Raw genomic sequence first — 13,273 nt, 5'->3', positions numbered from 1 at the left:
TCAAGTCTACTCCGCCATTCAATCATGGCTGATCCATCTTTCTCATTCAATCATAGCTAATCCATCTTTCCCTCTTAACCCATTCTCCTGCCTTCTCCCCATAACCCCTGACACCTGTACTAATGCAGAGTGGAAGGTAAGACCTTTTTTTCCCCAGTTTTATTCCACCGGGGAGGCCTTACCTTCCACTACCTGCAACCTCCGGCAACCACCTTCAACTATCATCGCAACTGGCTTCGACTAAAAAATTACCGATTTTTAAAACGGCAACAAACGGTTTCGAATTTTTTGTAATAATCAACCGGAACATAGAATTAGCGGAAACCACTTTCGACCATTAGGGAGACTGACAAAAACCTCCGGGAACTTCCGGGAACTTTCGGAAACCGCACGGAAACCTTGGGTGGGGCGCAAAGTCTCCAGAGGTTTCCATTCAGGTTTCCTAAGTGGGACAGGGGCATAAAGGTATGTCCTTTTATTCCGAGGCTATGACCTCTAGACTTAGACTATCCCATTAGTGGAAACATCCTCTCCAAATTCACTCAATCCATGCCTTTCACTATTTGGGAGTGAGGTCTACTGGAAGAGATGGAGTGGAGTTGGTTCCTCACTGGGAGTAGGGACCACTGAGCAATGGGTGAGCTTGACCCTCTTCGCTTCCCTTCCCACCAAGCAGGGCTGCCCATTTCCCTCGATGGGAGTGGGGACCAGGGTCTGGTACAGTTGAGATGTCAAGGTCCTCATATGCTGACATTGGAAAATGGTTCCCAATATATTGGGATGAAGGAGCATGAGAGGACAGACACAAAATGCTGGAGTAACTCAGCGGGTCAGGCAACATCTCAGGAGAGAAAGGGTAAGTGACAATTCGAGTCAAGATCCTTGGTCTGAAGAAGCGTTGCGATCTGAAACATCACCTATCCTTTCCAGAGCTGCTGCCTGCCCCGCTGAGTTACTCCAGCACTTTGTGCCCATCTTTGGTATAAAGCAGCATCTGCAGTGCTTTGCTCCTACGAGAATGAAAGTATAACTGCTAATTTCGGAGATACTTCAATCTTTCTCCATTGACAAACTCATTGCGTTTGTCCTCATTGTTTACTCAGAGGAAACATTTTGAATGGATAAATATACAAAAATTATTATGTACCAAAGCTATCAGTAACAAACCAGCTCCCTTGAGACTAGTTTGTCGATTTTTGTACTGAAAGAGTTCAATTTTAGTGATTTTAAAAAGACATAATCTGAATGTTCATAAGTTCAAGGAGCAGAATTAGGCCATTCGGCCCATCAAGTGTACTCTGCCATTCTATCATGGCTCAACATTAACTGAATCCAGGCCTTTTTCTTTTTAATTTTATACAGTTTATGCATTTTGACTGCTAAAACCAACACAAATTTTAGGATTTGATTATCACCTGACACTTGGATATAGATAGTCACAAAATGGTGGAGTAACTCAACGGGTCAGGCAGCATCATTGGAGAGAAGGAAGAGGTGACATTTTGGGTCGACCCGAGAAGTCACCCATTCCTTCTCTCCAGTCATGCTGCCTGTCCCGCTGAATTACTCCAGCAATTTGTGTCCATCTTCGGTGTAAACCAGCACCTGCAGTTCCTTCCTAAACATGACACTTGGATATGCTATATAGCTATATTTCTTTTAGGTATATTTGTGTATGTCAGTTATCTATAACCAACTCACACAAGTTTTAAATAGATTTATTGCCTATCTAGAAAAATCTGTATTATAAAATAGACGTTAAATTGTACATCTTCTCGTGGAATTGTGAACATAGTTGACAAAATCCTTCATATTTGTCTCAATATTAAAGTATGACATTCAGTAATAAAGACCGTCAAATGCAACGACATTGTATTAAGTGGTTTTTACTTTATAAAAAATGATTAAATATGCCTGAATGAAAAATTCATTGAAATATTGTTCCGAAGGGCTAAATGGCCTCCTCCTGCACCTATTTCTTTATGTTTCTCCCTCTCTCCTTTCCTCGCATTTTACCCTCTCTCCCTCCCTCCCTCTCCTTCCCTCCCTGGCTCCTTTCAACCTCTCTCCCTCTCTCTCACCCTCCCTCCCTCCCTTCCGCTCTCTCCCTCTCCCTCCTTTCCCCTCTCCCTCCCTCCCAGTTGTGAACACTGCCCAGTCCATCATCGGCTCTGACCTCCCCACCATCGAAGGGATTTATCGGAGTTGCTGCCTCAAAAAGGCAGCCAGTATCATCAGAGACCCACATCACCCTGGCCACGCTCTCGTCTCACCACTGCCATCGGGAAGGTACAGGAGTCTGGAAACTGTAACGTCCAGGTTCAGGAACAGCTTCTTCCTTGCAACCATGAGGCTATGATACACAACAACCTCAAATAAACTCCAAACTACAGCTTATAATACAGCTTATAATAATACAGCTATTGCACTACTAGTGATTTTTTGAGTTTGAGTATTTGTATGTATCTATCTATATATTAAAACTCTGGGTTTCTGGGTTTATGTCAGATTCGATTTTCAGATATTTTTTCAATTAGATTTTTGCCTTTGATTCCTTGGTCCGCCAAAACCACACGCTGAAACTCAAAGATTTTTTTCCATTTCGCTAGCGATTTCGCTTTTACATTTGATAATCCACTCACATTTAGACATTTTTATGTACACATTTTTAAAATAAAATTCTTCTCCCCAACCCCCCCACTCATTTTAAAATCTAAACGGCTCACGAGCTGCTGACGTCACAATGCCACACGCCGACCAATCCAGCCCGCCCCCCGCCGCCGCTGTGGATTAAAGGCGCAGAGAGTTCGAGAAACTTCTACAGAACAAACGTTCTACAGCTCTGCTCCACTGTAGCTTGTTTGTGCTACACATCTCGGGGCAGCGACTCCTCACGCGCTGAACCTTGTCATCACTGCTGGCGCAGCTCGTGAAGCCTTGCGCGCTCATTCCAGCCGTGGGTTCACAGAATCAGAAGCCGCTTCTCTCTCTCTTCATTTGGCAGCCCGGCTCTCCTCCACCCTGAAGAAGGAAGAAGGGTTTCGGCCCAAAGCATTGCCTATTCCCTTCGCTCCATAGATGCTGCTGCACCCGCTGAGTGTCTCCCCCCCCCCCACTTAACCTTCCTCCCCTTCAACCTCCCCTCCCCCCCCCCCCCCCCCCCCCCCCCGACTGAGCTGCACCTGTTGCCAAGTACGCAGTTTTTCGCGCCAAACGCCTGCCCGCTGGGCTCGACTATGGAGCGAAGGAAATAGGCCCCCCCCCCCACTGAAGAAGGGCTTCGGTCTCCCCTTCACCCGAAACTCGCCCTTTCCCCCCTCCAGACAGAGCAGAACGCCGGCTGTTGCCAGCTTTTTTGTGTAACCGCAGCCGCAGTTTTTTCAGCTTTGCTGGCAACTGTGCCCGACCGACCTGCTTCAGGGGGGAAATCGTGTGTGCGTGTGACCAAAGATGTTTGTGGGGCGGGCGGGCACGCGCATAATCTTTGCTCTCCATTCAAGCAGACGTTCTCATCCGTTTGTGGGGGCGGGTGCTTAGTGTGTGTGTGACGACACACGCTCCTCCCCCCCCCCCCCAACAGCTTTGGTGCACGAGACGCGCAGAGCAGCATCTCCTCTCATTTCACCTCCCCCCTCCCCTTCTACTCTCCCCCACTCCCTGTCTTCTCACATCTTCTCACATCACTCTTCCCCTCTCCTCTAGCGCTAGCGATTTCACTTTTACATTCGCTCATCCGCTCATTAAATGTAGTCATTTTTCTGTACACATTTTTCATAAACCCCCCCCCCCCCCCCCCCCCCCACTCATTTTTTCGCCTCATCGCGTGTCCCGCGCGACCATAACGGCTGCTGCCGCCCGGCTCGCCTCGAGATTTCTACCATTTCGCTAGCGATTTTACTTCCTCCACTTCACCCCCCACCCTCCCAGGCCCGGCTCTGTCACGCTGGTTGAACCCAAAGATCGCCTGGTTCTCCTCGCTGGCGGCTCGTAGGCTTGCACTGTTCGAAAATCCCGCGCATCAACGGCCTGTCAGCCGCAGGCGCATTGAGGGCATACGCAGCGTCTCGACGTCGTATGCAGCGTCTTGACAGCGTACGCCTAGCGCGTGGCGTTGCGCGATGACACCAGGCCGCCCCCTCCCCTTGCAACCACGCGTTGTGGGAACAGACCCAACGGGTCTGCACTTGGTATAGTACAGATATTGAGTATAGGAGCAGGGAGGTTCTACTGCAGTTGTACAGAGTCTTGGTGAGTCCACACCTGGAGTATTGCGTACAGTTTTGGTCTCCTAATCTGAGGAAAGACATTCTTGCCATAGAGGGAGTACAGAGAAGGTTCACCAGACTGATTCCTGGGATGTCAGGACTTTCATATGAAGAAAGACTGGATAGACTCGGCTTGTACTCGCTAGAATTTAGAAGATTGAGAGGGGATCTTATAGAAACTTACAAAATTCTTAAGGGGTTGGACAGGCTAGATGCAGGAAGATTGTTCCTGATGTTGGGGAAGTCCAGGACAAGGGGTCACAGTTTAAGGATAAAGGGGAAATCCTTTAGGACCGAGTTGAGAAAAACATTTTTCACACAGAGAGTGGTGAATCTCTGGAACTCTCTGCCACAGAGGGTAGTTGAGGCCAGTTCATTGGCTATATTTAAGAGAGATGTGGCCCTTGTGGCTAAAGGGATCAGGGGGTATGGAGAGAAGGCAGATACAGGATACTGAGTTGGATGATCAGCCATGATCATATCGAAGGGCCGAATGGCCTACTCTTGCACCTATTTTCTATGTTTCTGTTTCTATATGTGTGTGTGTGTGTATACTTGTGAGTATGTGTATACACACACTGAACTTTTATTTTCTCGTTTATTATATTGTTTACAGTGTACTATGTTTACATATTCTGTTGTGCTGCAGCAAGTAAGAATTCCATTGTTCTATCTGGGACAAATAACAACAAAACACTCTTGACTCACTCTCCCCCTCTCTCTCCTTCCCTACCTCTCTCTTCTTTCACTCCCTCTCTCTCCCTCCCTCCCTTCCTCCTTCCCTCCCTCCCAAGGCTGCGGAAATGACACAAAGTTACATCACGAAGCGGAAACCACAGAGAAAAAAAAAACAGGCAGAGAGAAAGAGACAAACACAGAGACAGTGATCGCTGCGCTACAGGGAGCTCCCGCCCGCCCGTCCTCACCCACCCACTGTGGGGCAGGTGTGCAGCAGGTAAGTGGCGGCCCCGCTCCGATGCACCTTTCAGGGGCCAGAGACAGAGGATTGTGTGCGACCAACGACACGTCCCGCAGCCTCATGGCGCCACGCACTCACTACGTGTCAGGGCATCGGCTTCCCTTCGCATTTCACCCGCTCCTGCCATCAGTTTGTGATCACAGTGCAGTCGGCTCACTCCCCCTCACCCTCTCACTCCCCCTCTACCTCTCACTCACTCTCACCTCCCCCTCACGCTCCCTCTACCCCGAGCAGCTACCGTGGCGCTACCGTCGGGCACATGGTGTAACTATCTCCTCGATTCCTCCCAAAGACCCTATAGCGGAGCCCCCTTTCTTTCTCTTCCCCTCTCCCGCTGCCAGTCGGGGCGGTCACTAAACCAGCCCGCCCCCAGCACGTCGCATGAAAGGCCACACACACACACTCGCATAAACACGCACACACACACACACACACGCATAAACACACACACACTCGCATAAAAACACACACACACACTCTCGCATAAACACACACAACACACACACACACACACACACTCGCATAAACACACACACACACACACACACATACACGCACACACACACACACACACACACTCGCATAAACACACACACACACACTCGCATAAACACACACACACACTCGCATAAACACACACACACACACACACACACACACACACACACACACATACACACACACACACACACACACACACACACACACACATAAACACACACACACACACACATACACACACACACACACACGCACACACACACACACACGCACACACACACACACACTCACATAAACACACACTCGCACACATAAACACACACACATACACACACACGCATAAACACACACACACACACATACACACACACACACGCACACACACACACACACACACACGCATAAACACACACGCACACACACACACAAAAACACACACACACTCGCATAAACACACACACACACTCGCATAAACACACACACACACTCGCATAACACACACACACACTCGCATAAACACACACACACACTCGCATAAACACACACACACACACACACACACTGCATAAACACATACATACATTCGCATAAGCACGCACGCATATACAGACAACACACAGGAATACACAGACACGCACAAACCCAAACACAGGCACCAACATATGTTGATGAGTGAAAATAAAGTTTCCCCTCAAAATAAAGTTTCAAAAGAACAAAATAACTCATTTGTTTATCCATCCATTTATTGATTGATCAAACGACCCATTTATTTATCTGTCTTTATTTATTTATCTATTTATTTATGTGATCAGCTGGCTCGAAGGGCCGAATGGCCTCCTCTTCCACCCATTGCCTATTTGTTTAGTTATTTATTTATTAAACTGTCACCACGCTGCCTGAGATCAAGAAACAACAGCATTTTCATTTTAGTTGATTAAAGGTTGACCAAGAGTCAGTTTACTCTCTTGGCTAAGTTACTCAACGAGTGAGTTATCCTCCGGAAACCAATTTCTGAAGAGTTTCCATGTGGAAAATTTAGGGCTGTTTTGTATAGTTTAGACATACAGCGAAGAAACAGGCCCTGTGGCCCACCGAGTCCGCGCAAAAGAGCGATCCTCGCACACTAACACTATCCTACACACTAGGAACAATTTACAATCTTTACCAAAGCCAATTAACCTACAAACCCGCATGTCTTTGGAGTGTGGAAGGAAACCAGAGTACCCGGAGAAAACCCACGTGGTCACGGGGGTAATGTACAAACTCCGTAAAGACAGCACCCATACTCAGGATGGAACCCAGGTCTCTGGTTCTGTAAGGCAGCAACTCTACCGCTGCGCCACCACGACTGTTGATTTTTAATCTGAAGAGTTTGATTGAGCTTTTTCAAGCACGTTTGATATGGCGCTGCAGACGGCTCGATTGGAATCATGTATTGTCTTTCCTCTGGCTGGTTACCACGCAACAAAAGCTTTTCACTGTATCTCTGTACACCTGACAATAAACTCAACTGAACCGAGTGTTTAAGAAGGAACTGCAGGAAAAATCGAAGGTAGACAAAAATGCTGGAGAAACTCAGCGGGAGAGGCAGCATCTATGGAGTGAAGGAATAGGTGACGTTTCGGGTCGAGACCCTCCTTCAGACTGATGTGGAGGCGGAGGGGTGGGAAGAAGAAAGGACGAGGTGGAGACAGTGGGCTGAGGGAGAGCTGGGAAGGGGTGGGGAAAGAGGGAGAAAGGAAGGACTACCTGAAATTAGAGAAGTCCAATTTAGGTGGGCCTCACTGTGGCCTAGGCCAGAAAGGTCAGATTCGAAATGGGAGGGGGAGTTGAAGTGCTGAGCCACCGGGAGATCAGGTTGGTTAATGCGAACCAAGCGGAGGTGTTGGGCGAAGTGATCGCCAAGCCTACGCTTGGTCTCACCGATGTATAGCAGCTGACATGTAGGGCGTGCAGGTGAACCTCTGCTGCACCTGGAAAGACAACTTAGACCAGGGGTGGGGAACCTGCGGCCTTCTAGGCCATTAAATGCGGCCTTTTGAATGAATCCAAATTTTGTACGGCAAATCCTTTTATTTTTATTAATATGTTTTTGTTCATCTTTTATTATTTTAATTTTAATCTTAAAATGAACGTATTTAAAATACCAAAGAAAAATAGAAGATTCAACAAAATAATCCTACCCGACTGACGGCCACAATTAGTGTCATGAGGGCTATTTTAACACCTGTTATGCTCGTGATTTAGTTCTAATGCGACTCTAGAATGTACTTTAACCACCCTGCCTGACTGGCGCCACCACTGCCTGAGGCTGGTTGACGAGAGGGAAAATGTCTTCAGTATTATCAACTTTTGATAGTGGTGCACGTGGCTTTCCGTTTGAAGTTGAATTTGAGAATAGTTAAGCAGCCTACTTGTTCGACTATTTTTTAAAAATTCTGTCTGACTAACAGCCCATCATGTCAAAGAAAACCAAGAGAACGCTGAGGGAAGAAAAAAGAGTTTTTAAATGAGGATTGGGAATGAGAACTGCAATGTTATCTTGTTTCTGTTAAAAATAAGACGAGTTGCTAGCTTTGTGATACTGCAATATCAACATTGAAGAAATTCAATGCTCATCAGCATTATGCCACTCATAAGAACCACAAATATTTCAAATTCGAGAGTGAGGCGCGAAAGGTTGCATTGCAGAAATTAAAAGATGAAAAGCAAAAGCAGTTATTTCAAGCAGCAGTAAGACCCGGAAATAATACTACTGAAGCAACTTATAAAGTAGCTTATATACGCGTTGGAAAAAGGGAAGCCATTTAGCGATGTAGAAATCGTAAAAGAATACACAGTCGAAGTTGTAGGATGCTTAGACCCCGATAGGTTTCAAAGTGCAAACAACTGCTTCTTTCAAGGAGATCGGCAGCATGAATTAGCCCTCGATGTAACAGAACAACTTCACGCAATACTCCAAAAGGAAAATATATATTAATCATTCGCTTTGGATGAATCAACTGATACTACTGACTCGGTGCAGGTTTTATACTTCATTCGGGCCGAAACAGAAGATTTCCTTTGCTACGAAGAGTTACTCGCTTTGGGCACTCTTACGGGTAGGACACAAGGAATAGATTTCTTCAACAACTTTCAAGATAAATGTCGTGAAGTTGGACTGGATTTGGTTAATTTAGTGAGTGTATGTACAGACGGTGCACCTTCCATGACAGGAAAACATGAAGGGTTTATTGCACAGACAAAAAAGGTATCAGATCCATACTCTCATTTCTTTTCATCGTACCTTACATCAGCAAAATCCCTGTGCTAATTGTAAGTGACACTTTGCAACAAGTTATGTATTGTTAACTATATTCGTGCAAATGCAACGTGGCATAGTCAGTTTCGTAATATGCTAAAATTGGACGATGGGGCATAGAGTGTGGATTTGCAGTATCATTGTAAAGTGCGTTGGCTATCGCAGGGACAGGTGTTAGCAACATTTTTTATCTTTGCGAGAACAGATAGTTAAATTTCTATGAAGAATAGAATCAGCCATGTGAATTATTGAAAAGATTTCTATAGAAATACTGCATTTCTCTGTGATAGCATGTCAAAGCAAAACGACTTGAATGTTTCTTTGCAAGGTAAAACTAATTTAAGTGGCAAAAAATCCAAGCATTTCGAAAAAAGCTATCTTTTTTCAAAACTCTTCTTCAAAATGAAATTTCGGATGAACATTTTCCCCAGTTAGCGAAGGTCATTGATGAGCTGGAGGATTCATGTAAATCATTTGAAGAATACGCAGCTGTTATAGACTTATTAATTAATGAATACAATGAAAGCTTCACTGACTTTGAGAATCATGACATCACACTCAAATTAGCATTTCAACCTCACCTAGTTGTTGTATCCAAGGCTCCTAATGAACTACAAATGGAATTGATTGAGCTCTCAGAAGATTACATTTTAAAGTCCTTATTTGACGCAAAGAAAGATCCGATTGAAATATGGAAAAATGCAGTTGAATACCCACATCTTCGGCAACATGCATGAAAAATGCTTACTTGTTTTTCAACCACATTGCTGAGAATCTACATTCTCCGACCTAACCCAAATCAAGACGCCCTTAAGGTCATAAATGACGGATACCCATCTAGAAGATCAGCTGGTTGCGTACCTCCATGTAGCAACCACATTTTCAAATGCTTTCCCACAAAAGGCAGTCATAACAAACTCATTAAAAGTTTAGTTAACTTTAGAATCAACAAAATGTTTTCATTTACTTGAAGTTAGTACATAGTAGTTAGGTTTTTACAAAATAATGTACATTTTGATGTATATCTAATTGAAGTTTCCTGGATGCGGCCTTATTAGATTACATGCGGTATTCCAACATGAAAAGGTTCTCCACCCCTGGCTTAGGTCCTAGGATGGAGTCAAGGGGGGAGGTAAAGGGACAAGTGTAGCGTTTCCTACGGTTGCAAGGCAAAGTACCAGGGGAGGGGGTGGTTTGGGTGGGAAGGGACAAATTGACCAAGGAGTTACGGAGTTGTCGTTTATCTGTGGAATTCTTTATTGCAGGTTTACGATGAACAGCACAGAAAAGGACGATGAGAGTCAATTCAGTACAACGTTCAGAGGTCTAAACCCTTCGATCAGTAAGGATGAAGAATTGGAAAATGGAGACACTGGTAAATCCCTTTACACATATTGTTTTTAGATGAGAATAATGAGTTTAGTTTAGTGTCACGTGTAGTGAGGTACAGTGAAAAGCTTTTGTTGCGTGCTAACCAGTCAGCGGAAAGACTATACATGATTACAATTAAACCATCTATAGTGTACAGATACATGATGAAGTGAATAACATGAATAATATTTAGTGCAAGGTAAAGCCAGTAAAGTCCGATCAAAGATAGTCCGATGGTCTTCAATGGGGTAGATAATAGCTCAGGACTGCTCTCAGTTGCTGATAGGATGGTTCAGTTGTCTGATAACAACTGGGAAGAAACTGTCCCTGAATCTGGAGGTGTATGTTGTCACACTTCTACACCTTTTGCCCGATGGGAGAGGGGAGTGGCCAGGGTGCGAGTCGTCCTTGATTATGCTGCTGACCTTGCCGAGGCAGCGTGAGGTGCAGATGGATTCAATGGAAAGGTGTTTTTTGATGTAATGGGACTCATGCCAAGCAAGGGCAGAGAGAAAATAGAGATTTTCGGATATTCTCATTGAGAGAGAATCGGTAATGTGTGGGCATGGATTATGAGGCAGAGACATGAATGGCTTTATTTTCAGACTCCTTTTATTTGTCAGAGCTCAAAGGAACATGCAGTTCCATTAGTCTTTCTTTGTACTGGCTTTAGGTTTATTATTGTAAAGTGTCATGAGGTAAAGTGAAAAGCTTTATTTTGCATAGTCATACATCGTGGAAACAGGCACTTCAGCCCAACTTGCTCACACCGACCAACATGTCCCATCCACACTGGTCCCATCTGCCTGCGTTTGGCCCATATCCCTCCAAACCTGTCTAATTGTTTCTTAAACGTTACGATAGTCCCTGTCTCAACTACCTCCTCTGGCAGCTCGTAATAGGAACCTGAAAGGTAGGGACAATTTACAATCTTTACTGAAGACAATTAACCCTCAAACCTGTAGTTAACTACAAACATCTTTGAAGTGTGGCAAGAAACCAGAGCTCCTGGAGAAAACCCACACAGGTCACTTGGAGAATGTACAAACTCCATACAGACAGCACCTGAGGCACGTTGGGCGGTGTGGGCAATTTGGGCCGAAGGGTCTGTTTCCATGTTGTGTTGAAAGAGCTAATAGTCAAATCTAATAGTCAAATCTGAAATGGAGTTGTTCTTCTACAAAAGCATGGACTAGTAGAACAAAAGAACGGCTTGGTGCCAAGTCTGAATTACATTGTAAATTATATGGAACACAATATGGAGGACAGGTTGGCTTTTCAATACAGGCATTAAGATGGCAGCCTGCAGTAATAACATGCGCTTCTTTTCCAAGGCCATAAAGAAGCCAAGATTATTTTTTAAAAAGCTGACACCCCAGAGATAAGTAACAAGTTGTTATTGGATGAGCTGATTTGGAACCAGTTTGCCTATATTGTGAAAGGCTACAAAATCTTTCAGTCATGCCATATTCAGACTTGGTAGGAGTATTTTACTGATAAGGAAAATGTATAATTGAGCTAACTCTTCTTTGTTCTGTAAGTGGGAGCCCGAGAAGCACTGAGCAATGTTTGTGCTCATTGTACATCGCCACTCCCGTCTGACGATTTGATTAGATTGCCATGGTTTTACCGTTAACAATTTTGTTACTATCTGCTTTTAAGAAACAAACTTTCTCAGTGTAACTACACTGTAAATGGATCGATTGTAATCATGTATAGTCTTTCCCCTGACTGGATGGTATGCAACAAAAAAGCTTTTCACTGTACCTTGGTACACGTGACAATAGAGTAAGCACAACTCTCCAGAAGCCTCCACTGTCGCCTTCCTAAGAGGCATCAGTATGAAGTGAAATCTGAATTGAATAATGGATATAACTGAGAAATCAATGCATGTTATAGTTTAGTTTAGAGATACAGCGTGGAAACAGGCCCTTCGTCCCATCGGGTCTGCGCCAACCAGCAATCCCCACACGTTAAAACTATCCTACCTACACCAGGGACAATTTACATTTATACCAAGCCAATTAACCTACAAATCTGTACATCTTTGGAGTGTGGGAGGAAACCGAAGAGTTAGGAGAAAACCCACTAGGGTCACGGGAAAAATGTACAAACTCCGTACTGACCCGTAGTCAGAATCAAACCTGGGACTCTGGCACTGTAAAGCAGCAACTCTACTGCTGCGCCACCGTGCTGCCGTCATAGTGGAATGATCAGAATAATGAACTGGTGCTTTCTGTCTCTCTCTCTCTCTCTCTCTCTTGCAGTAACAGACGTCAATATTGAGGTGGTCAAGACCGAAGTAAAGATGGAAGATGATGAAGATGAGGGTGGTTTTAGCCCAGACACAGCTGCAGAAAACAGCATTGTACCCAACGCACTGAAACGGAAACAGATACACAATGGGTTTGGTGAGACGACCATAGACCATGAAAGCCCCATCATCTATAAATGGAGAAGACTTAACTGTGAGGTAATGTCATCCACACTACATCATTGAAGTGTGGGAGCACCGGGAGAAAACACACATTGTCACGGGGTGAACGTGGAACCTCCACACAGACAGCACCTCTAAGACTTTACCAAACAAAGATCTTTTAGTCTTAATGTTCTTTGACACAAACAAAATCTTCCTATTATTTGCCAGAATTTGTCCTGCCATCACCTCTCTTCCAGCTTTCATTCCCCTACCACAATCAGTTGGAAGGGTCCCGACCCGAAACATCACCTCTCCATGTCCTTCAGTGATGCTGGTTGACCCATTGAGTTACTCCAGCACTTTGTGTCTTTTGTTTGATAACCAGCATCTGCAGTTCTTTATTTCACTGGTATTTGTTACTTTCTCGTGTTCATAAG

This window comes from Leucoraja erinacea, chromosome 5 (assembly GCF_028641065.1).
Source record: "Leucoraja erinacea ecotype New England chromosome 5, Leri_hhj_1, whole genome shotgun sequence".
Taxonomy (NCBI): Eukaryota; Metazoa; Chordata; class Chondrichthyes; order Rajiformes; family Rajidae; genus Leucoraja; species Leucoraja erinaceus.
Note: the sequence above shows the minus strand (reverse complement) of the source record.